The 26,493-nt window shown below is 41.0% G+C and overlaps 1 protein-coding gene across 8 annotated transcripts in view; it reads left to right on the top strand.

The window, feature by feature from the left end:
• Positions 1-26,493, top strand: part of elovl2 (ELOVL fatty acid elongase 2) — a 211,083-nt gene that overhangs the window by 13,867 nt on the left and 170,723 nt on the right. For 2 of the 8 annotated variants that reach the window (XM_072560754.1, XM_072560756.1), the window contains exon 2: positions 12,151-12,220. The exons of 3 other annotated variants lie outside the window; for them this stretch is intronic. The gene's annotated coding sequence lies outside the window, so the exon portion shown is untranslated. Of the gene's footprint in view, positions 1-11,991; positions 12,082-12,150; positions 12,221-26,493 lie in introns of those variants that run through there. 3 more of the 8 variants (XM_072560755.1, XM_072560759.1, XM_072560760.1) reach the window with 3 other exon arrangements.

Below are 26,493 nucleotides of genomic sequence, written 5' to 3' on the forward strand. Positions count from 1 at the left end.
GGAAAAGTACAACTGGTCAGGAACCATCCGAGGAGCAGGAGAGTCAATGTTTCAAGCATAAGTGCTTCAACAGGAATGTTGGCGACACAAGGGGGCTGAGAGATAAATGGGAGGGGCTAGGGCTCAGGGTAAGGTAGCAATGTGATTGGCGGGGATAGGCCGGAGCGGAGGGTGGAGCATGTTCTTGTCCGAGTGGGAGGGGGAGTTGAAGTGGTTGGCCACAGGGCGGTGGGGTTGTTTAGAGCGTGTGTCCCAGACATGTTCTCTGAAATGTTGCAGAACTACCAGCCCATCTTCCTTCCCACCTCTCTGCTCTACCTTCCTCTGCGACCTATCACCTTCACCCCTACCTTCATCTACCTATCGCACACCTAGCTATCTTTGCCCCACTCCCTCCCATTTATCTCTTAGTCCTGCTGGCCCACAAGCCTCATTTCTGATGAAGAGTTTATGCTCAAAACATCGATTCTCCTCAGATGCTGCCTGATCGGATGTGCTTTTCCAGAACTACACTCTCAACTCTGTTCTGTGTTTGACGTTCTGTGTAACCCCCGGACCAGTGATATTTAAACGAATTATAACCTCATTAAGGATTGGTTGCTGGGGTCTTTCTTCTGTTTTTGTTCCATGTTTAAACGCTTCTGGTGTTTTTCACACTTTGCAACTTTCAAAAGTCTCCATGGACTAGTGTGCAAGTGCTGAAGTAGGTTTTGCTACATATTGCAAAGCAGAACAAACTGCGAGAGCAGGATGGTGTAGGAAAGAAGTACTGTCAGCACGGGGTGGCCGTATCTATTCAGAACTTCCAGGTAGCAATTCTCCTGCTTTACCTTTAATGAAGAGCAATTAAGGAATAACCTCCTGAAATCAACATTGAATTTGAACAATTGCTACAGCCACAGCACTAACCACAAGAGTACTGCCAGTGACGGAGAAGGTGATCGTATCAATGAAGATTTCAATGCCCGACTGCTTTCATATTGGTGCTGGAGATGTTAATGTCCCTCAGTTTACAATATATGCTAAACTGGGGTAAGGCACAGAGCATTTTAATTTAGAGAGAGAAATTAATTTTATTTCCATTTGCTGGACTTAATCATGTTGAATCTATGCATTTTTTTTGAGTCTCATGTCAATTCTACCTTTGGTCAGAAGTCACATGATACCAAGTTGTAGTTCAACAGGTTTATTTGAAATCACAAGCTTTCTGAGCACTGCCCCTTTGTCAGGTGAAGTGAAGAGAAGCACCTAGGCACAGAATGTATGGTCAGAGAGATCAAAAGATTATATACATGGTGTGACTGGGAGTGTTAAATAATGACTGTCTGCAGGTGATCAGAAGTGTCAGACAGTGTGAGTAAAGTGTTGACAGCTGAATAGCACATGAATCCAATTAAATGACATAGAGAGATAATAACAAAAAAAAAGGTGGTGCTGGAAGCAAACCAATTGGCTCGAATCGCATGATAGGTATAAGAGTAGCATACCAAAGGTCTAACCAAAGTAACAAGTAATTCAAAACTGTACAAACAAATTAAAGTAGAAAGATCATAACAAGTTATCAAGTGATGTTAAAACAGGAAAAAAAGGAAGATTTTACAAATACAGATTAGTATAGTGGGTTTGCATGTAGTGCAACATGAACATAGTTAAGGCCATCTTCATGGGCACAGAACTTGGCTATCAGTCTCTGTTTGGCAATTCTGCATTATTGTGTATCTCAAAGGCTGCCTTGGAAGGCACTTATCCGGAGATCAGAAACTGAATGTCCTTGACCACTGAAGTGTTCCCTGACTGGGAGGGAACATCCCTATCTGGCAATTGTTGAGGAGTGTCCATTCATCTATTGTCATTCAACTGCTCAGTCTTGGCAATATACCATGCCTCAGAGCATCCCTGCCTGTAGCATATGAAATAGACAACGTTGGTTAAATCACATGAGTATGTGCTGTGTATGTGGTAGGTGGTGTTCCCATATGTGATGGTAGTATTCAGGTCACTGATCTGGCATATCTTGCAGAGGTTACCATGGCAGGGTTGTGTGGTGTTATGATAGATATTATCCTGAAGGCTGGCTAGTTTGCTACAAATGATAGTCTGTTTAATGTTTGGCAGTTGGTTGAAGGCGAGAAGTGGGGGTGTCGGGATGTTCGTTGTCATCGGTGACAAGTTGAAGGCTGTGAAGAATATGGTGCAGTTTCTCTGTTCTGGGAAAGTACTGGATGATGAAGGAAGCTCTATCGGTAGTATCCTGTGACTGACTTCGAAGGAGATTGTTGCGATACTTTTGCTGTGGCACATCAGAACTGACTGTCAATGAGTTGAGCAGCGTATGCCATTCTCAAGAGGGCATCTTTCAGCATCTTTAAGTGTCCATTGCATTCCTCCTCGTCTGAACAGATCCTGTATATATGCAGGGTCTGTCTGCAGGGGATGTTTAGGGTGGAGGCTAGAGAAATGCAACATCATGAGGTTATCCACAGGCTTGCGATTAAAATGAGGTACTGAGGTGTCCATCCTTGGTGGAGGTGGGACTGATTCTGAACAGTAGTCAGTCATAAGTCTGATAGTGGATGAAACTTGTTAATATAATTGAGTAATTGTTTCAGTGACTCTTTGCCATGAGTCCAAAGGAAGATAATCTTGTTGATATATCTGGTGTATAGTGTTGGTTAGAGGTCCAGCACAGCAAAGAAGTCTTGTTCGAACTTGTACATGAAAATGTTGGCATATTGGGGTGCAAATGTGGTCCCCATGGCTGTCCGTGTGTCTGAATGAAGAACTGGTTGTCAAAGGTAAAGACATTGTGGTCGTTGTAGGATGACGTTTGGAAATTGGCAGTTGTTGGTGTTGAGTACTGAGGCTGTAGTAGCAATGCCATTGTTGTGGGGGATGCTGGTGTAAAGTGCCAAAACCCCCACTGTGACGAGGAATGTTCCTCGTTTGACTGATTCATGAGTGCTGAGTTTTTGTAAGAAATCTGTAGTGTCACGAAGAGGCTGGGGGTTCCTTGTACAATGGGTTTCAAGGTGCCCTCAACATAGACAGAGAGGTTCTCACACAAGGTCCTATAGTCTGATATGATGAGACATTGTTATGAAGTAGATGGTATGTACTATACCTTTAAGAGAGAGTGAAAGCTGTTTTGTAATGACCTGTCATGTGACTGACTAGCAGTCTCACAGTGTACTGAAAATAGTTGAAAATATGTAACATTTGGCTATGAAACTAGTACCTGCATTTTGGTTGCAATGTTTTCACAATAGTTTGAATTTAACCAATCAGCTTAAATTATGCCCCAAGATACTAAAACCTTGTTGAATTTGAATTTTACTGTTTTGGGGGCTGCTCATCTCGGGATATGACTCTTGCTTGCGGTGTGAGAGGTCCTGGGTTCAAATCCCCCCAGGAGTCCCCAAACCATTACGACATGGCGGTGAACCCTTCTGCTAATTAAACCAAACAGCCAGAAAAGCTCACCTCCCCATATAATCTGTTAAAGTATGAATGACAGAGAACTCTAAAATTCCACAATTGAAAGAAAATAGCTTATTTATTCTTTAACTCTAAAAGTGAACATTAAGCAGCAACTATTCACAACTCTAAGCATCCTTTCTCCTGACTGCTTATTATCTGCCTCCAACTCTATAACAATCTACTGTCCCAATAATCACCCGCTTTAAAATTACATCAACTTAATTTTAAAACCAGACAGTGGTAGTTTTCTCCCATGTCCTCCTCCCTCTGGCTATAAATCTCCTTTATTTTGCTGCAAAGATGTTTCATATGAAAGAGGTAGCTTTGATAGAGAGTGTTTTGTTTGCAGTTACTCTGGCAACCAAAGTAACCAAAGCTCAGGTACTTGTTTCACAGCCAAATGTTACAAATTTTCAATTTTCCAGTTCACTCTGAGACTCTAGTCAGTCAATGACAGCTCTCAGTGCAAAACCACTTTTACTCTCTCCTAAATGTACACCTCACAACAACATTCAGGTGTGTTGGCTTTGTTTATCTTCAAAAGGCAGTAAACGTCTCCTATGCGAGAAGTTTGCAGGTTGAGAGTATATAGGATACTCTGAAGGTCTGGATCAAATGTCTTGATCAGTATGTTTATTTGACAATGTGTTCTTTGGTCAGATCGGCAGGTAGTTTTCTGTACTGTTGCTTGTTCAGTTATTGGTATGTGTCTTTGCAGTCATTGGTTCTATTCTGAATGATGGTGGCTCCTCATTTGACTACTGGTTTGATGACAATATTGCAATTGTATTGAGAGCCTAGATGACATTGCAATGTGCTTAGATAACATTCTGCACTATCTTGAGTGTGGCTGATTGAATCTGGCATTAACACATTTTCTGATGGCTTGAATATACTCTTTCTTCTTTGGTCGCTGCACTATGGACCTTTGTGTCGACTGTTCCGGTTTGTTAGTTATCTCATTGTGCTTGCTGTTAATATCTTGGGGTTTGTGGAAGAATTCCCGGATCCTCATTTGCCTGATGAATTCCTCTGTGTCTACTGTGTGACCAATGGTGTCCATTTTCATTGAACGGAGCCAACATTATTGCCCAGCCCTAACTGCCTTTGAGAAGGTGCAACCTTGAACTGTTTTTGATCTATCTGTTGTATTTGTACTTACAGAGCTATTAGGGAGAGAAATTCAGGATTTTTACCCAAGGATAGTGATGGAATGAGGGTAGAATTTCAAGTCAGGATGGTGAGTGGCTTGCAGGAGAATTTGGTGGTGTTCCTATTTATCTGCTGGCCTTGTTATAGTATCATAGAATCCCACAGTATGGTAGCAGGCCATTTGGTCCATCGAGTCCACATTGACTCTTCAAACAGTATCCCATCCAGACCCAATCCCCTACCCTATTCCTGTAACCCTGCATTCCTCATGGCCAATTCACCTAACCAATGCATCCCTAGACACTTTTAACAATATTGCATGGCTGATCCACGTTGCATGCACGTAGTTGGACTATAAAAGGAAACCAGAGCACCCAGAGGAAACCCTTGCAGAGACGAGGAGACATAGCCCAAGGTTGGAATTGAACCTGGGTTCCGGGTGCTGTGAGTCAACCACTAAGCCATCATGTTGCCCTTGGTATTCTAGATTGAAGTGGTCATGGGAGGTGCCATCTAAGAATCTTGGGTGAAGTTCTGCAGTGTATCTTGGAGACAGTACATATTGTTACTACTGAATGTTAATGGTAGAAAGAGTTGATACCTGTGGACATGGAACCAATGCAGCGGGCTGCTTTGTCGTGGATGGTGCCAAGCATCTTGATTATTGTTGGATCTGCAGTTGTTCAGGTAAGTGAGGCATTTTCCATCATAGCCCTGACTTGTGCTTTGTGCCTTGGTGGACAGGATCGGGGGAATCAGGAGGTAAGTTACTTGCTACAGTAGTCCTTGCTACTGAACTGGTCTTCTAGCCACTATATTAACTGGTGAGTCCAGGTGAGTGTCAGCTAACCCTCAGAATGTTGATAGTGGGGGTTACAGTGTTGAGAACATCATTGAATGTCAGGGGCAATGGTTAGATTGTCTCTTATTGGACATGGTCATCGCTTACCATTTGTTTGGCACAAACATTACGTATCACTTATCAGCATAAGCTTGGCTGTTGTCCAGGTCTTGTTATATTTGAAACATGGACTACTTCAGGATCTGAGGAGTTGTAAATTATGTTGAACATTGTACAATAATGGGTGAACAACCCCAGTTCTAATTTTACAATGAAGGGACAGTCATTGATGAAAATGGTTGGCCAATGACACTACTCTGAGGAACTCCTGCAGGGTTGTCCTGGAGCTGAAATTACTGACCTCTAACAACCACAACCATATTTCTGTATGCCAGATATAATTTACCAGTGAAGAGTTTGCCCCAATTCCAATTGATTCCAGTCTTTCTAGGGTTTGTTGATGCCACACTTGATCAAATGCAGTCATGATGTCAAGGCCTGTCGCTGTCACCCCTGGAATTCAGTTCTTTTGTCCATGTTTGAACCAAGATTGCAATGAGGCCAGGAGCTGAGTGGCTCTGGTAGAACCCAAACTGGGCATCACTGGGCAGGTTGTTCTTAAGCAGTGCTGCTTCTTGGCACTGTTGAGAACACCATCCATCACTTTACTAATAATCAAGAGTGGACCTATGAGTGGTAAGTGGCCTGATTAGATTTGTCCTGCTTTTTTTATGAACAGGAAATACATGGGCAATTTGCCACATTATTGGGTAGATGCCAATTTAACCAGACTTCCCTAAGTTAATGAAAGTTATTGAGTTTATTAGTTTGCAAGTGTGAAAATAAATAATAACGCAACTCACATGTGCAGATTAGAAATCAGAAGTGAATCAAAAAATATTTGCATCAGTCTTTGAATGTTTATGAAGAATAGCTAGTGGGAATGTTGATGAATGAACATTCAATTTCGAGATTCTTGACTTTGTAGTCAGCTGAAATTCCTTTGTCCTTTGTTTCTTTTGAACTGGCTTGCCAATTAGCTACAGTACTCACATGCACATGTGAATGGTTCTTTGCCTGTAGCTTTCACACTACATTTGCACTCAAATCTAGGCTAATACATATAAGTGCCTCAGCCAAATGACACATTTTCACTCACTGACATGCACAGACCAGTATTGAGAACCTCATAGAATGATAGGTGTTAAACATTCTTTTGAAAGGGAACAAATCTCACATCCAGACTGCTATCTTTTTTTCTTATCATTTTCATGATCCTGGAGATTATAGTTTAGTTAACACAGCATTTATCCCTTTGAAGTTTCCTTGGCACCTTCAGATGTGAAATTCCTGCATTCATTCCTCGTCAGACAGCTACTGAATTGATATCCACGGTTTTCTTTTGCCTATATGTCATCTTAAAAAAAACACATTGCAAGTAAGTGCTCAATATGATGAGAAGTAATCCAAGGTTACTGATCATAGGTCATGACAAATGCTGCATGTGCCTGCCACATCTCTACAACTGGAGATCTGGGGAGGCAACAAAGCTTGGTGTGAGGCCAGCAACATTACTAACTCTGTGAGGGTAAGACAGAGTATCTGGATGCTAAGATTGAATCTTGAATTCCAGGGAGTGCTGAAAAGTAAATTGTAGTCTTGCGGTGCATTGAATAGCATGAGAGGTTAATGGTGTATCATACAAGACAGGCATTTACCAATCTTGATTATCTAGGTAGAGTCTTAGGCCTCTTGAAGTACTGTTGCTAAACTGGTCTCTGCATTACAGTGATTCAGCAGCAGCAGGGTAATAGAAAGTATTTGCCTTACATGGTGAGCAGGTAGCTATTTTCAGCTAATGATTTTTGTGTCACTGTTAAAGTTCACTTTCAAATAAACATTCCGGTAGGGGCTCCCAAAGAAAGAAACAAGTCAGGAAAAATGGGAGGCAATGATCTTGTGGTCACTGGACTATTAATTCATAAACTCAGCTAACATTGATTCAAATCGTACCTTGGAAGATGATAGGATTTAGGAATTAAGAATCTACTGATTGTTAGAAAAACCCATCTGGCTAACTAATATCCTTCAGGGAGGGAGACCTGCCATCTTCACCTGCTCTGGCCTACATGTGACCCCAGACCTACAGCAGTGTGGTTGACTCTGAATTGCCCACTGAAATGGCCTAGCAAGCCACTCAGTTGTATCAATTGCTAAGAAGTTTCAACAAAGAAATAAAGCCATACAGAACTGGCATAACCCTAGGCACCGGAAAAGACAAAGGCAGAAGCAGCCCTGTTGACCCTCAAGTCTTCTGTACCAGAATCTGGGGCTAGTGTCAAAACTAAGAGAGTTGTATCAGAGACTAGGCAAGCAACAGCCTGACATATTCATTGCATCATACTCTCACAGACTATCCCTGGAAATGTCCTGTTCCACCAGCAGGACCCAGCAGAAATGTTGGCACAGCTGTATACAGGCAGCATCCAACGAGCAGCGAAATCGACGTTTCGGGCAAGAGCCCTTCATCTGCCCGAAACGTCGATTTCGCTGCTCATTGGATGCTGCCTGAACTGCTGTGCTCTTCCAGCACCACTAATCCAGAATTTGGTTTCCAGCATCTGCAGTTATTGTTTTTACCACAGCTGTATACAGTCAGGAGGGAGTTTCCCTGGGATCATCAGCATTGACTCTGACTCTGACTCTGGACCCCATGAAGGGTGGCACAGTGACACAGTGGTTAGACTGCTGCCTCACTGCATCAGGGACTCAGGTTCGATCCCAGCTTGGATGACTGTGTCAGGTTTGTGTGTTTTCCCTGTGGCTGCACAAGTTTACTCTGGGTGCTCTGGTTTCATCCCCCAGTCCAAAGGTTTATAGGTTAGATGGATTGGCCAAGCTAAAAATTGCCCTGTGGTGTTCAGATGTTAAGGACCAGACCCAAATCTCTCAAAATATATTAAGAAGATGGTCTAGACCTTACATTTTTCTTATTTTAAAGGTAAATGCAAGGTGTTGCTTTCCATATACAAGTCGGTAAGTCAAACTATCAACTTTATGTAACACTTACTTTATTTTTACATGACAGTTAAAATACAGACAAAATAAAATAAAAGAATAGGCAAATACAAATTCAGTAAAATAAATTGTTTCAAATGCAATTCAAGTAGCAGGAAGAGAACCCCAGCTTTTAGATTAGATTACTTAGAGTGGAAACAGGCCCTTCGGCCCAACAAGTCCACACCGGCCCACCGAAGCGCAACCCACCCAGACCCATTCCCCTACATTTACCCCTTCACCTAACACTACGGGCAATTTAGCATGGCCAATTCACCTAACCTGCACATTTTTGGATTGTAAGAGAGAGGGGAATAAGAGCTTCCACTTCCAGCTTCAAGACCCCAGCAACTGCAGAAAGCTAAAACTAAAAATCCTGGTTCTATGAGAGCTTGATTCTACCCATTCAGGTTGCTTTTATTGTTTTAAATTGTAAAGGCCTCACAAGCTGTTTGCTGTATTGGCTATGAGCAGATTGTTGGTCACCTCTGTCTCAAACTTTCTTAATTTTAGGAAAAAAAACAAAATATATATCTTGAAGAGTTAGTATCATCATATAGATTAGGTGGGTTAGGCATGGTCAAAACCCTCTGTGATGTTATGGAGATCGAGTGGTGGAGTGGGCCTGGATGGGATGATCTATGGAAGGTTACTGCAGAATGGGCCGCTCTTTCTCAACTATAAAAATTCCGTGATTATATGATTCTATTCTCAGGGCTTCATGTTTTACACGGGCAAGGAAACCTTCAGCTGATTACCACATATTCTCCTCCTTTGCCTGATGCATCAGTACTCCTACAGGTTGAACTGAGGATGGCAAGGACACAAAATGGACTCTGGGTGGGGGATTTCAATGCCCACCATCAAGAGTGGCTTAGCAACTGCATTACAAATCGAGCTGGTCAAGTCCTAAAGGACTGTTATTATTGGGTAAAAACCGAAAGAACTGCAGTTGCTGGAAATCAGAAACCTGAACAGAAATTGCTGGAAAAGTTCAGCAGGTCTGGCAGCATTTATGGAGGAAAATCAGAATTAATGTTCTGAGTTCAGTGAACTTTGTTCAGAATGGGGAGGGGTTTAGCCATTTTTAGATTCTGACCTATTAAGGATGGTGGGCAATTTCCTAGACTGCTGTCCCTGTTACAGTGCTGGCAATTCTATAGCTTCAACAACCTTACTAGGAGAGATGGCCTTGCTGAGGCAACCCTGAGACCATGAGGATGCTTCAAGATGGAGGTGACCTTGGAGGTATATTAACTTGCACAGAGGCTGGTGTTCTGTCACTAAGTCACCCTTTATTTACAAGTGCATAATACTTGACACTTGACTCTGAGTGATCAGAACCTTTGACTTTTTTTTTGGTCTTTTAAATAAGGGCTTTAGTAAAGCTTTTGACAAGGTTCTGCATGGTAGACTAATAAGTAAAGTTAGATCATGACATAATTGCATAGAGATCAGTATCCTATCACCAACTCACTCTTTATTTACATGTTCATAATACATGGGGCCGGACCAGCCAGCTCAAAACCAGTCCCTGGGCTGAGGAGATCTCAGAATCTCCTGTTTATATATTTTTTTACTTTTTGAGTCCACTGAACTGAAGAGATTCTAATCTACTTTTTTTTTATTTTTCTTTCTTCCCTAAACTGAGGAGATTCTAAATCTCCTAGTTATATCTCCTGTTTTTATCTGTGAGCCATCGCTCCCTGTTCGGCCCAGGTTAGCAACCATTATCAGGGAACACGTTTTCTATGAGATTCCCCTGGATAACCTCATTACAATCATCAGTGGTTGACAACCACCTGATGAAGAAACAGTGCTTTAAAAGCTAGTGCCTCCAAATAAACTTGTTGGACTATAACCTGTTTTTGTCTGATTTTTAACTTTGTCCAGCCCTGTCCCACACCAGCAGCTCCAAATCCTGTCCCCTTTCAGTAGCTCGAGCATGGGCTTATGGTCTGTTAGCATTACAAATTTAAATCTGTAAAGATATTGGTGGTACTTTCTCATCTTCCAAACCTTCCCTCTCTTGTGGACATTTTTGCACTCTGCATCAACCAAAATCTGGGAAGCATTTATTGTTAAGTGTTCCCCTCCATTGGGCCATCTGTGAATCAACAGTACCCTGATGTCATGCAGGGAGACATCGCATGTCATTATCAGATCTCACTTGGGATCATAGTGCACCGAAACCTTAGACGATGGTAGCTGCTCCTTCACTTCCCAAAAGACTACATCTTGGCAATGAGACCATTTCCAGAGCTGACCCTTTTCCAATAGCAGATGTAAGAGTGCCTGGATGGAGGTCAGGTTAAATATGAACATTCTGTAATAATTCACCAATCCAAGGAAAGACTTAAACTCCAGTACAGTCCTGGGAGCCGGAGCACCATTGATTGCTCTCAGATATGTATATATAAAACCCGGTCTGTAGCCAAAGTACTTCACTTGGGATGCCTAGAACACACATTCTTCCCTTTTAGGGTGTATGGCCACTTTGAAGAAACATCTAAGGACAATGTCCAAGTTCGCTAAGTGTTCTTTATTGGTCTTCTAGCATGCCATCCAAATAAATAGCAACCTGGGGTAGATCTTACAAAATGTTCTCTGTCATCTGCTGAAAAATGGCACAGATTGATAAATCTCCAAATGGCAGTCTCGTCTATTGGTACGAACCCTTATTGGTATTGATTTGGAACAAATGGTATTGGCAGGTAATCTAAGATGATGTTTGTCCAATCTGAATTTCTTCAGGTACACATCAGGTGGGAATGCTTGTTGTGATATTTGTCTAGAAAACTTGATTAGTTTCTGTTGTTTGTGTCCTTTGAATAATAAAATTTTCTTTTGATGTTTAAGGAACTCTGCAGTCTTTTGTGAATATCTTTCAGTGAATGATCACCATGTTAACCAAAAAAAAAGATCTTTAAGGCCAGATTTCATTCTGGCCTCTGACTTGTTCACTAGTACCATCAGCTGGAATTGTAACAATTGTTCCAGACAAATTTCCGTTTTCAATGACTGAGCTAGTTCCAGTTTCTTCATTATCCTGAAGATGGTCCTGTTCTTCCTGGCAACTTTGCATTGCAGTCTTCTATTGAGCAAATTAACAACTTGAAAGAATTTTCATTTACATAACGTGGATCTTGATTGGGTTAAAGGAATCGATGGATGTTGACAGGCAATGTACTGAAAGGAATTTTGAAAGTTATTTTGAGGAGTGTACTAATGAACTGGTCAATGAAAGTTTGATTGTTAGTAAGTTTCTAAAATCCATTTTTTTGTGTGGATCTGAGGATCTGTTCTCCAGAATTCCTGCAACTCTGAGTCCGTCACAAGACTGGTCTTAGGCTAATTTTTCTTCTAAACTGCCTTTATAGCCTTAGACAGAGGTTTTATTGAGCAGTTGATTGTATTATATATTCTAGCTACTTGACTATGCAAGGCAGAATAAAAGGACTCCTACAACTTAAAATGTAACAATCTGTTCTCTGCTCAAAGCGGTCAGTACGGCTTGCATTTCTCAGGCTCTGGATTATCTTGCCTTCCAGAAGGTGAAGCTTAAGATATTTCAATATTCTTTTATTTTACCTCATATCATTTTACACTTTTTCCCTTCTCAGTGTTTCACCCAATGCCACTATGCCCTTCTGAAGTGTAGCGACCAGGAATATCTACTGCATTCCAAGTGAGGTCAGTTATAGTTTCATAGCTACATCAATGTCTTACTTTAATTTTCTTACCCAATTTATGTACAGATCTGGTTATTACCTTTCATGTTTAGCTTCTGCTGGTAATTTTCCGTGTAATGAAACAATGACTGACTGACCGAAAGATAAACAATATCTCTGCAGTAAAAGAATGGTTATGGTTGAAGGATTAAATATGGTAAATAAATTACGAATAATGAAAAATAATACAACAATTTCTATTTTCCTGGTTCCTACAGTTCAGCGGGGCATAAAGGCATTGAGTAGGGTATAAACAGGCAAAATTGTAAAATGAGATGAGATAAAAGGAAAAGAAGATTGAAGGATGTTAAACTGCATCTTCTGCAGGGCAAGATAATGTAGAATCTATACAGTTTAAGCCCTAGTGATCTCTCCAAGCAGAAGCAGAATATACCTTTTCAGTGGTTTGAGTCTTTATATTCTGCTTTACATAGCCAAGCAAATAGAATATATAATATGAGTAGCCATAATTAAGTTAAATTTAAGTCAGTTATGGAAAAGGATAAGGATTTGGAAGTTTTGGAAAGGATTCAGTGGAGATTTACTAGGATGTTGGCTACTATGGAGAGGGAAAGTTGAGGGATTTGAGGCTGTTTTCATAAAAGAGAAGAAGGTTGAAAGGTGACTTAATTGAGACATATAAGATAATCAGAAGGTTAAATAGGGTGGAGAGTCAGAGCCTTTTCCCTTGGATGATGATGGTTAGCACAAGGGGACATGGCTTTAAGTTGAGGGGTGATAGATAGAAGTCAGATGTCAGAGGTAGTTTCTTTACTCAGAGAATAAGTGGGGAGTGGAACACACTGCCTACAACAGTAGTAGACTCTCCAACTTTAACGGCATTTAAATGGTTATTGGATAGGCATATGGATGAAAATGGAATAGTGTGGGTTAGATGGGCTTCACAGGTTGGCGCAACATCAAGGGTGAACGGGCCTGTACTGCACTGTAATGTTCCATGTTCTATATTCGATGATGAGCCAGAAATAAAATTTCTAAACTGGAGAAAGATGTTTTTTCCTAATATATGATTTGGCCCAAATGAATTAGGAGCAGTTACTTGTCAGAGCAGGAGGAGGCTTTCAAAAAAGAAATTGTGAATGTACAGGACAATTCTGTTCTGTTAATGTGAAGACTGGTGAGCCCTGGATGCCAAGGAACACCCAAGTTGGGGTTAAGAAAGAGAGAGAAGCTTATGATAGATATTAAGGGCTCAGTATGTCAGAATTCCTACAGGAGTATATTAAGTGCAGTGAAAATTTAAAAAGTTAATTTAGGAAAGCTAAGGCAGTGCATGAAAAAGATTGGTGGATAGAATAAAGAAAAACCCAAAGTGATTTTTAAAAATATATATAAAGTGCAAGAGAATAACGAGTGGAAAAGGAGAGTCCATTGGAACTATGGAAGTAACCTGTGTATTAGTTCAGAAGATGTGGGCACAATCCTCAATGAAGACTTTGCATTAGTCTTCACAATAGAAAAGGATGATGCAGGTACAGGTATGGACATTAGAGTGGAGGACTGTAAAATATGAGAAGAAATTAATATGACAGTGGAGGTAATGGCAGGTTTAAAAATGCATAAATCTGCAGAACCAGATGAAGATATTGAAGGAAGAACGGAAGGAGATATCAAAGACTGTGACAATAATTTTCAGTTCTCCTCTGGCCACAGGCAGGCTGCCATGGAACTATAAAACTGCTAATGCAGTCATTCATTAAATAAGGGATGGAATGAATAGACCAGGAAATTATAGGCCAGCCAATCTAACCTCAGCAGTGGGGGTTATTATAATTTTGAAGGACAGGATATATCTGCACTTGGAAAGGGACAGATTAATTTTTTAAAAACTGGCATGGATTTGTTAAGAGAAGGCGATATTCGACAAACTTGATGACATTTTTGACGAAGTAACCATAAGGGCTCATGGGATCAAGGCACTGTGAGACATTGAATCCAAAATTGGCTGAGAAGTAGGATTCAGAGGGCAATTGTGAAGGGACGTTTCTGTGACTGGAGCTCTGTTTCTAGTGCGGTTCCATCGGGCTTGGTGCTGGGACCATTGCTGTTTTTCCTCACATTTATTTATTTGGACTTAAATATTGGGGATATTATCAAGAAGTTTGTGAATGATGCACCAGTTGGATGGTAATTGATTGAGGAGTATAGTCATAAACTGCTGGAAGATATGATTAGACTGCTCAGGTTGGCAGAGCAGCAGTAACTGGAATTCAACCAAAAGAGTGTTAGGTGATCTATTTTGAGAGGGCTAATCAGGCAAAGGATTACATAATGAATAGTAGGACCATGGAAAGTACTGAAGATTAGAGGACCTTGGTGTGCATATCCTCAGATCTCCAAATGTAACTGGATAGGTAGATAAGATGGTTAAGAAGGCATATTGGACATTTGCCTTTATTAACTGAGGCAAAGTGTAAAAGGTTACAATGGAACCAAATAAAGATCATGGGTTAAACCACAGCTGGAGGTACTGTGTTCAGTTCTGGTCACCACATTCTAAGAAGGGTGTGAAACAAAATCAAAAATTACTGGAGAAACTCTGCATGCATGGCAGCATCAGTGGAGAGAAAGCAAAAATAATGTTTTTGGTCCAGTGAGCCTCCATCAGAGCTGATTGTAGCTGGGAAAAGGTTGGTATACATGCTGAAGATGGGGGTGGGAGTAGGGAAGAAGGAGCTAATGATGGTGGAGACGGAGCCCAGAGAGAAAGAAAAAGAATTTGGGGCGGCACGGTAGCTCAGCGGTTAGCACTGCTGCCTCACACAGCCAGGGATCTGATTCCAGCCTCAGCTGACTGTCTGTGTGGAGTTTGCACGTTATCCCTGAGTCAGCGTGGGTTTCCTCTGGGTATTCCGGTTTCCTCCCACAATCCAAAAATGTGCAGTTTAGGTGAATTGGCCATGCTAAATTGCCCATAGCGTTAAATGCATTAGTCAGGGGTAAATATGGGAAATTGGTGGATAACGTTTTGGAGGGTCGGTGTGGACTTGTTGGGCCGAAGAGCCTATTTCCATACTGTCGGGAATCTAATCGGGCAGAATACACATATATCATCCTTTCCTAGTTACAATCAGGTCTGAAAAACAGCCACTGGACCCGAAACTCGTCTTTCAGTCCATAGATGTTGCTAGATTTGCTGAATTTTTTTTAGCAATTTCTGGTTTTGTTTCTGACTTCCAGCATCTGCAGTTCTTTGGATTTTTGATAAGAATGTGACAAGTACACGAGGAGATTACCACAATTCTGCCTGGACTAGAAGGTCTGAGCCATGAAGATAGATTAGAAAGTTTGGGTTTGTTTTCCTTGGAGCAGTGAAAGCTGACAGCCGACCTGATAAATGTGTATGTGATTATGAGGAGTATTGATAAGGTGAAAGGAAGGCTTTTTTATTCATTAGTAGAGAGATCAATAACCAGAGTGCATAGATTTAAGTTAGGAGGCAAACGAAAACATTTTTCACCCAGAGAGTGTTGCAAGTCTGGAACTCTGCCTGAAAGGGTAGTAAATCAGAAATTCCCATAAACAGGCCCTTCAGCCCAACTAGTCCACACCGACCCTCCAAAGAGTATCACCACCCAAACCCATTCCCCTTCCCTATTACTCTATATTTACCCCTAACCTACACATCTCCGAACACTGAGAAATTTAGTATGGTTAATTCATCTAATGTGCACATCTCTGGATTGTGGGAGGAAACCAGAGCACCAAAGGAAACCCACGTAGACACGGGAGAATTGGTGGATTTGAATTCAATAAAATTCAGGAATTAAGAGTCTAATGCTGAGCTTGAATCCATTGCCGGTTGTCATAAAAACTCATCTGTTAACTAATGTCCTTTAGGGAAGGAAATCTTCCACCCTAACCTGATCTAGCCCACATGTGATTCTAAGCTCACAGCAATGTGGTTGACTCTCAACTGCCCTCTGGGCAATTAGTGATGGGTAATAAATATTGGCCCAGTCAGTGACACCCCCTCATCCTGTTGAATGAATTAAAAAAAGTCAAATCTTTGGTGTAGATACAAAGGTTTCCTTCTGTGCTGTAAATCTCTATAAGCCTATGGACAAATTATTTTTCAGAAATTTTCAACTGGAGAGAGATTTCTAATTTCCCAATCTTAAATATGCTATAGAATTTTGAAATCAATGTGAAGCAAATAAATCCAGCTGCGTTGATGACAAATAAGCTTTCTTGACCTGAAAACGTGTCCCTTATAAACTTTGGGGACACTGACCACAGCATGGTCAGTGTTTTATACATAGAATCCATTCTTATGCCTTTTGTATTCCAATCTTGATTTTAAATTTTATTGAGACAGAGACTGAATGGTACAGCTGTCATCTAAATTTAGTGTAGACTGTATATATGACGAAGACAATAAAGTTTTGCTAACATCTATGCCAACCATAGAATCTTGCGTTGTTTGCTCCGTTGTCTCAACGTTGAAAGTGATGAATCTACTTCACTTTAAGATTCATATCAAAGGCCACAAATTGCTTATTCACTGATCATCATTTGTAAGCCTTTTTAACATATTGGGAAGGATATGTAGTCTACAAATTTGTAAGTATTACATTTTAACCATTCATTTACAAAACATATTAAAGCATTCCTACCAAATGTTAACTGCTTCTTTTATCCCTTTGAGTACACTTGTTAAATGTGCCAATAGCAAAACAGAAGCTTGAAGTCATATTTGCATCTGTATATCAAAGTGCAGCAACAGGAGCAACAGAACTCACATAAGTGCAAATCTGGTGATCATTTGGAAATTAGTGAGGGAGAACACTGTTATGACCACAATGAGAATTTCCCTCTAGTCCCACAACTCCACTGCTTACAATATTAATTTAAATATTTTGTCCAGTTATCAATATGGTCAGTTATATACTTTCTCTATATTTAGGTTTAGATTAAAAGGATCTATCAACCACATTTATTTAAAAATGCAAAATTATTGATTTAACATGAAAATAAGACTCATTCAGAAAAAAAGGAAGGGTAATTTACATTTTTGAAATATGTGGATGGAAGCAGAGGGTGTTGGGATGTTTTTCTGATTGAAAGCCTGTATTTACTTGGATCCCACAGGGATCAGCGGTGGGCTCCTTGCTGTTTGTTGTTGACATAAATCATTTTGACTTGAATGTAGGAGGGTTGATCAGTAAGTTTGCAGATGATAAAAAAAATTGGCAGCTTGTATATCATAAGAAGGATAGCCTTGAATTACAGGAGAATATAGATGGTCTGGTCAGATGAGCTCATTTGTGGCAAGTGGAATTCAATCTAGATAAATGTGAGGAGATGCACTTGGGCAGGACAAACCAGGCAAAGAAATACATGATGAACAGAAGAACATAAACATAAGTACTAGGAGCAGGACTTGACAATTGACCTCCTTTAGCTTGCTCTGCTGTTTTGATATAACCAAGGCTGATCTCATCTCAGCCTCCGTTTCAGTTTCCCTCCTACCCTGCCTATCCTTTCAACTCGTTACTAGTTAAAAAGGATTCTGTCTCTTGCTTAAATTTCTGTAATACCTTAGCATTCACTGCACCCTGGGATAGTGAGTGCTACAGATTCACAACCCTTTCAGAGAAGTAATTTCTTCTCATTTCTGTTTTAAATCTTCTACCCCTTGCCCTAAAATTATGATCTATTCTTCTAGAGTGTCCCCCATAGACTCAGAGTCGTACAGCAAGGAAACAGAGCCCTCTGCCCAGATATCCTAAATTAATCTAGTCCCATTTGCCAGCATGTGACCCTTCCCATTCATGTAGCCATGACTCTAAGTTTTCAATCCCCTTTAGCATCTTATACACCTCAAATAGATCACCTCTCATTCTTCTAAACTCCAGAGACTTCTAGGCCTAAACTGCTCAATTTCTCTTCAGAAGAGAAGCTGTACATATCTGGAATCAGTCTAGTGAATCTCATCTGAATTGTCCCCAATGCATCCCTCCTCAAGTAAGGGGACCAAAATTATACTCAGTACTATAGGTGTGGTCTCACTAATAACTTGTACAGTTGTAGCAACAATTCCCTACTGTATTCCTTACTATATAATTCCCTACTATATATACTGTATTCCTTTAGCAATAAATGCTAAAATTCCATTCGCCTTCCTTAGTACATACGCACTAGTTATCTGTGATTCATGCAAGAGACCACGCAGATCCCTCTTCACCAAAGCACTTTGAAGTTTCTCTCCATTTAGGTAGCAAGTTGCCTTTCTATTCCTCAAAACCAAAATGGATAATTTCATAATTATTCACTTTAAGCCTCGTCATCTAAACTTTGCCCATTCACCTAACCTATTCATTTCCATTTTCAAATTTCTGATCTGTTCATTACAACTTACTTTCCCACTTATTTTAGTGTCCAGTAGGGCTCTGGGAAGCACTGAGGATCAGAATGATCTTGGGGTGTATTTACACTAATCCTTTAAGGCATTCGGACAGGTGGATGGAGTGGTTAAGAGGCCTATGTTATAATTGCCAAAGATAGCGTTTTAGAGCAGGCCAGGTTGTGCTGTAACTGTATAAAACATTGATTAGGCCATAGCTAGACTCCCGCGTGCATATATAGAATCCACACTACAGGAGGAATGTAACAGTACTGGAGGGCATTCATAGATGATATGTTAGCCTGAGCTGGATTGTTTCAGTTATGAAGAGAGATTTCCTTAGATCACAGGAAATTCAGAGGGAACATGATGGACGTGTGTAAAATTATGAGGGGCATAGGTAGAGAGCCAAGAAGAGAGCTTTCCCCTTAGTGAGGGATCAATGACTGGTGGGGGGGGATGTGGGGTGAGCATGGATTTAAACTAAAGTGCAGAAAGTTTAGAGAGATGTCATCCAGAGGATGGTCAGAATCTGGAACTCACTGCCTGCAAACGTGGTAGTGGCAGAAACCCTCATAACATTTAAGAAGTATTTAAATGTGCACTTGTAATGCCAATGTACAAGGTTGCGGATCAAGTGCTGCAATGGAATCAGAATTGTTAGGTGGTTGTTTTTGAGTGGTGCAGACTTGTTGGGCAGAAGGATCTTTTTCTGTGTTGTATGACTCCATTTGAAATTAAAAAAATCTATCCTGCTAAACACTCCAAAACACACACTCCCACAAGAAATAACTGATTTCTCTGCAGAGCTTCACTTTGGAGGAGGAAAAAAAACTCTGCTTGATAATTAGAACATAGAACATAGAACCTAGAAGAATACAGCGCAGTACAGGCCCTTCGGCCCTCGATGTTGCGCCGATCAAAGCCCACCTAACCTACACTAACCCACTATCCTCCATATACCTATCCAATGCCCGCTTAAATACCCATAAAGAGGGAGAGTCCACCACTGCTACTGGCAGGGCATTCCATGAACTTACGACTCGCTGAGTGAAGAACCTACCCCTAACATCAGTCCTATATCTACCCCCCCTTAATTTAAAGCTATGCCCCCTTGTAATAGCTGACTCCATACGTGGAAAAAGGTTCTCACTGTCAACCCTATCTAACCCCCTAATCATCTTGTACACCTCTATCAAGTCACCCCTAAACCTTCTTTTCTCCAATGAAAACAACCCCAAGTGCCTCAGCCTTTCCTCATAGGATCTTCCTACCATACCAGACAACATCCTAGTAAACTTCCTCTGCACCCGTTCCAGTGCCTCCACATCCTTCCTATAGTATGGCGACCAAAACTGCACACAATATTCCAGATGCGGCCGCACCAGAGTCTTATACAACTGCAGCATGACCTCAGGACTCCGGAACTCAATTCCTCTACCAATAAAAGCCAGTACGCCATATGCCTTCTTCACTGCACTATTTACCTGGGTGGCAACTTTCAGAGATCTGTGTACATGGACACCAAGATCCCTCTGCTCTTCCACACCACCAAGTATTCGACCATTAGCCCAGTAATCCATCTTTTTGTTACTCTTACCAAAGTGAATCACCTCACACTTAGCTACATTGAACTCCATTTGCCACCTTTCTGCCCAGCTCTGCAGCTTCTCTATATCCCGCTGTAACCTGCCACATCCTTCCTCACTGTCTACAACTCCTCCGACTTTCGTATCATCCGCAAACTTGCTCACCCAACCTTCTCACCCTTCCTCCAGGTCATTTATAAAAATGACAAACAGCAATGGTCCCAAAACAGATCCTTGCGGAACACCGCTAGTGACGGCACTCCAAGATGAACCTTTGCCATCAGCTACTACCCTCTGTCTTCTTCCAGCCAGCCAATTCCTAATCCAAACCTCCAACTCACCCTCAAAGCCATATCTCTGTATTTTCTGCAGTAGCCTACCATGGGGGACCTTATCAAACGCCTTACTAAAATCCATATATACCACATCTACCGCTTTCCCCTCATCTACCTCCTTAGTCACCTTCTCAAAGAATTCAATAAGGTTTGTGAGGCACGACCTGCCCTTCACAAAACCATGCTGACTATCCTTGATCACATTATTCTTATCCAGATGTGCATAAATCCTATCCCTTACAATTCTCTCTAAGACTTTGCCCACAACAGAAGTGAGACTCACTGGCCTATAGTTACTAGGATTATCCCTACTCCCCTTCTTGAACAAGGGAACCACGTTTGCTAGCCTCCAGTCCTCTGGCACTACTCCTGTAGACAAAGAGGACACAAAAATCAAGGCCAATGGCTCTGCAATCTCCTCCCTTGCTTCCCAGAGAATCCTAGGATAAATGCCATCAGGCCCAGGGGACTTATCTATTTTCACCCTTGCCAGAATTTCCAACACCTCTTCTCTACATATCTCAAAGCCATCCATTCTACTTATTCGTGCCTCAGTATTCATATCAACAACAATGTCCTGTTCCTGAGTGAATACTGACGAAAAGTATTCATTCAGTGCCTCCCCAATCTCTTCAGCCTCCACACGCAACTTCCCATTACTATCCTTGATTGGACCTATTCCTACCCTAGTCATTCTTTTATTCCTAACATACCTATAGAAAGCCTTAGGGTTTTCCCTAATCCTACCAACTAAGGACCTTTCATGTCCCCTCCTTGCTGCTCTTAGCTCTCTCTTCAGGTCCTTCCGGGCTACCTTATAACTCTCAATCGCCCCTATTGAACCTTCACGCCTCATCTTTACAAAGGCCGCCCTCTTCCATTTAACAAGGGATTCCAACTCCTTATTAAACCACGGCTCCCTCACACGACCCTTTCCTCCCTGCCTGATAGGTACGTACTTATCAAGGACACTCAATAGTTGCTCCTTGAACAAGTTCCACATATCAATTACGCTCTTGCCTTGGAATCTACTTTTCCAATCCACACATCCTAAGTCATGCCTCACCGCATCATAATTTCCCTGCCCCCAGCTATAACTCTTGCCCTGTAGTACACACTTATCCCTCTCCATCATTAGAGTAAAAATCACCGAATTGTGGTCACTGTCCCCAAAGTGCTCACCTACCTCTAGTTCTAATACCTGGCCTGGTTCGTTACCCAGAACCAAATCCAGTATGGCCTCACCTCTTGTTGGCTTATCTACATATTGTGTCAGGAAACTCTCCTGCACACATTGGACAAACACTGACCCATCTAACGAACTTGAGCTATAGCTTTCCCAATCAATATCAGGAAAGTTAAAGTCCCCCATAACAACCACCCTATTACTGTCACTCTTCTCCTGAATCATCTTCGCAATCCTTTCTTCAACAATTCTAAGACTATTAGGAGGCCTGTAAAAGACTCCTAACAGGGTGACCTCACCTCTCCTATTCCTAACCTCAACCCAAACTACCTCAGATGGCAAATCTTCGTCCATCTTCCTTTCCACCAATGTAATACTATCTTTGACAAGCAATGCCACACCTCCCCCTCTTTTACCCCCACCTCTGACCCTACTAAAACATTTAAACCCTGGAACCTGCAATTGTTAGTGCTTGAAGTCAAGCTCTTGTTAGAGTGGCATTCTGGGACGAGTAGGCAAGTCACTGGCAAGGTCCAACTATCGCTGGGATCTTTGTGGTCTAGGTCGTTCAGGAATCACTGAAAACAGCTCCATTTAAGCCTTCTCATAAAGTATTCCACATAGCATACAAACACCTTTTCAGAAACAGAAGTGTTGAGCTGGAAAGCTTATTTCCTTCAATGTCAACGAACTCAACTGTGTCCAAAACCCATTTCAAACAGAATCGCTCTCTGGTAGTCTAAAAGTCAAGTACTGACCTGCAACAAACAAGTCCATGCGATTTACAAAACAAGCCTTATTAAAATAATAAAATTCATGTCCAAAGTGGCCTTTTAATAAGAAACAATCTACTAGCCACAGAATGTGAAATAAACCATTATCCCTCTTCAAAACTGCAGACTTATAAAATATTAAATGGGCTGGCATAGAAATTATGAAAACACATGGGACGTATGTGGGCAGAAGGGCATGATAGGTGAGAGCTAGAGGGCCTGAAATATTTTAAGACAATGAGGATAATGTTCTAGTGAACCAAAGGGTTCTTCCAAATAGCCTACCTCAGCTCTCACTCATCCACATAGTTTGCTACACGTTACTACTGGAGTTGGTGGGTCTGACTGCAGCCTATATTCAAAGTTTGGGAGAAGATTTGTAGCTCGGGTGCTACAGAACCACACCTGCCTATATTCCTATCCCACTAACCTCCACAGCAAAAACCGTGAGTTACCTATCTTAGTAGCAAAAATCCAGCCCTAATATTTCCAGATCTGGAACATATCCCTCACAAGTCAGAATTATTAAACGTTTCTATCTTTTTTTAAATCCAAAGGATTTTTTTTGACAGGTTATTGTTATTTAGGTACAACGCAAAAATACTAAGCAGTAGATTGAAATGTTCAATTGAGGGTACTTAGTCTAACAATAGAAACTGTGTTTGCTTGCAGCATGGAACGTCACTAACACACAATGAACCTTTTATGCCATGTTCAGTGGCCTTTTATAGGATATCTTCTTTGTCTGACAGATTTTTTTTTGTTTTAAAAAATGTCTAGCTCTCCCAAACCTACTTGCTTCATAGTGAATTCAAAATCTGTAGGATTTTTATTCTCACGATTCTTTTGAAAAGCAGATCAGTATTTTTGACACTGGTAAAGTATGTCTAAATAGTAATTAATTATTACCTTTTCATCATTCTCACTCTTTTCTAAAATAAAACATTACATTTCTGTTTTAAAGGTCTAGTTCCAACTCTAATTATTCCTTTACAGTTGAGAGATTGCTTATCTTTCAGTCTTTCATACTTTAACTGTAAAGGAAAGAATGTGATAACTTTTCAAATTCATAACAGAGGTTAAACAATGTGAAAAGAAGCAAGCAACTCTCAAAGTAAGTTTGCACAAAGCCTAACACTGAGCAGTTCCTGAACTGGAGGGAAGAATCCAAACTGAGACTGTGTGCTCTGTTGTGCAGTAGCAGACAACTTGCTGCTGTTGGTTGCCAAGCATCAGCATTGTTGACAAATGCAGCAGCCAAGTTGTAGCATGGGACAAGTAACAGTGATTAAGATAAATACTTAGTTAATCTGTTTGAGTTAATGTTTTGGGCTTCGGAACATTAAAAAAGTCAAAATTTCAGGGTGCAACCAAAATGAGGGATATGGTGGATACTGAGTAAGACCTCAATAAATTACAGGGGACCATTAATAAACTTTCAGAACAGACAAGTAATTTACAAGTGAATTTCAAAAAAGATAAATGAGCGGTCAAGTATTTTAGTAGGAAGAATAGGGAAGTTACTTATTACTTAAATTGTATGTCTAAGTGAGGTAGACAAACAAAGGGATCAGAGTACAAATGTGCCAATCTGCATATTACAGAAGTCAAAAACATGTGGTATAGTGGTAAAAGCCCTGCTTCTGGGCTAGAAGGTCTGTGTTCAACTCCGAACAAGTTGATTCAAAATACTTGTGGTTGAAAAGTAAAGAAGCAGAAGTAAGCCTGTATTGAACTTGGAGCTCTGTTTGCCATATTAAAGAAAAAATGAAGGCTGATGACTTAATAGACATCTTAAAAACTAAGGATGATTTTGCTGCAATGAATACAGAGACAGTGATTCCTTTTGTTGGGAAGTGCATAACTAGAGGCATTCTTGGTTACTATTGTAACACATTACCACATGGAGTGGCTGCAAACAGTATACGTACGTTTAAGGAGAAGCTAGAGAAACACATAGAGTCATAGACATGTAGAGTGCAGAAACAGACCCTTCAGTTCAACTCGTCCATGCCGACCAGATATCCTAACCTAATCTAGTCCTGTTTGCCAGCACTTGGCCCATATCCCTCTAAACCCTTTCTATTCATATATACATCCAGATGCATTTTAAATGTTATAATTGTACCGGCCTCCTTCCTCTGGCAGCTCATTCCAAACACGTACCATCCTCTACGTGAAAAAGTTGCCCCTTAGGTCCCTTTTAAATTTTTCCTCTCTCATCCTAAACCTATGCCCTCTAGTTCTGGACTCCCCCTCCCTAAAGTCCGCCCCCCCCCCCCCCCAACCCCTGGGAAAAGACCTTGTCTATTTTCCCTATCAATGCCCTCCCAACTTTATAAATCTGTATAAGGTCACCTCTCAGCCTCCAACACTCCAGGGAAAACAGGCCCAGCCTATTCGGCCTCTCCCTATAGCTCAAATCCTCCAACCCTGGCAACATCCTTGTAAATCTTTTCTGAACCCTTTCAGGTTTGATGGAGAATGGGATAATGGGCAATGAGAGGTTAATCAGGATGTTTATTCTCAAATTGAGCATAAATACTGCCACGGTCTTTTGTTGTACAATACATCCTTTTTTTATGTAATATGCTTTGGTTGAAGGTTGGTTAGAACACTACTTTTCTTTCATTTATGGGAGGTTGGTATCAGTGGCAAAGTTAATTCTTATTGCTCACTTTGAGAAAGCAGTGTTGAGCCATCTTTTTGATCTGTTTCTGACCTTGTGGTAGAGGTGGGGATTTCTGGGATTTTGGCTCAGTGCCAATGAAAGGACAGTGATATATTTTTAAGGGTGGCGTGTGGCTTGAAGGGGTTCTTGCAGGTAGTGGTATTTCCATGCCCTGTTTCCCTTGTCCTTTTTAGGTGTTAGAATTCATGGGTTTGGAAGGTATTGCAAAAAGAGTCTTCATGAGTTGTTGCACTGTATCTCATAGATTGTATTCATAACTTCGAATCTTTGGCACTGGTGACAGAAGAGAATGTCCAAAGTGGTGAACGGAGTTTCAGTCAAGTGGGTTGCTTTGTGCTCAATGGTATGAAGCTTCTCGGTTATTATTGGAGCTGTATTTGTCTTATCAAAGGGAGAGTATACCATCACATTCCTGACTTGCATTTTGCAAGTGCAGAAAAACCTTGGCAAGTGAGGAGTTAAGTTACTCACTGCAGACTTCCAAATGTGTACTTGTCCTTGATCCTTGATCCTTGATCCTTGATCCTTGATCCTTGATGTTTGATGTTTGATGTTTGAAGTGTTCATCCAATTTATTTTTACAGGTTGTAAGGTTTCCAGCCTCCACTACCTTCCAAGGCAGTGCAATCCAGATTCTCATCTTCCACTGAGTCAAAAAGTTTTTTTACCCAAATCCCTTACCCTTTTCCCAAATCCTGCCCCTTACAATTTGAGTTGTCTGATCAAGATATGCTTAGGTTGCAAGTTAAAGCAATACATAGTTCATCAATGCACATTAAAATTCTTTTAGCCTCGATTCAAGTGGTTCATTCTGATTTATATTATTGACTTATTCTTAGTGGTTTGATAGAATTGAGTGACATTTTCAACAGTGGGAAAAGTATTAGAAGCACTTCTGAGGGATAGAAATCTACATTCGGAGAGACCGGGATTAATCAAGAACAGTCAGCATGGTTTTGTTAAAGGAAGGTTGTGTCTGTCCAACTTCATTAAACCTTTTGAAAAGGTGACCAGGTGTGTAGATGAGGGTTGATATTGTTTACTGGGAGTTCTGCAAGGCTTCTTATAAGGTCTTAGATGGGAGACTGGTAGCAACGGAAAGAGCCTACGGGATGCAAGGGAATTTAACAAATTGGATCTGCAATTCAGAATGGATCAATTAACTTTGCACAAACAGATGGATGAAGGCGCATCCAACGTGAGGTACAGCTTGAAAGAACGTGTATTATTAAAATATAGTGCACAGGGGAAAAGGTGCTTTTTAGGGTTTTTTTTGTTTGTGGTGTGTGTAAG

Source organism: Chiloscyllium punctatum, chromosome 41 (genome assembly GCF_047496795.1).
Source record: "Chiloscyllium punctatum isolate Juve2018m chromosome 41, sChiPun1.3, whole genome shotgun sequence".
Taxonomy (NCBI): Eukaryota; Metazoa; Chordata; class Chondrichthyes; order Orectolobiformes; family Hemiscylliidae; genus Chiloscyllium; species Chiloscyllium punctatum.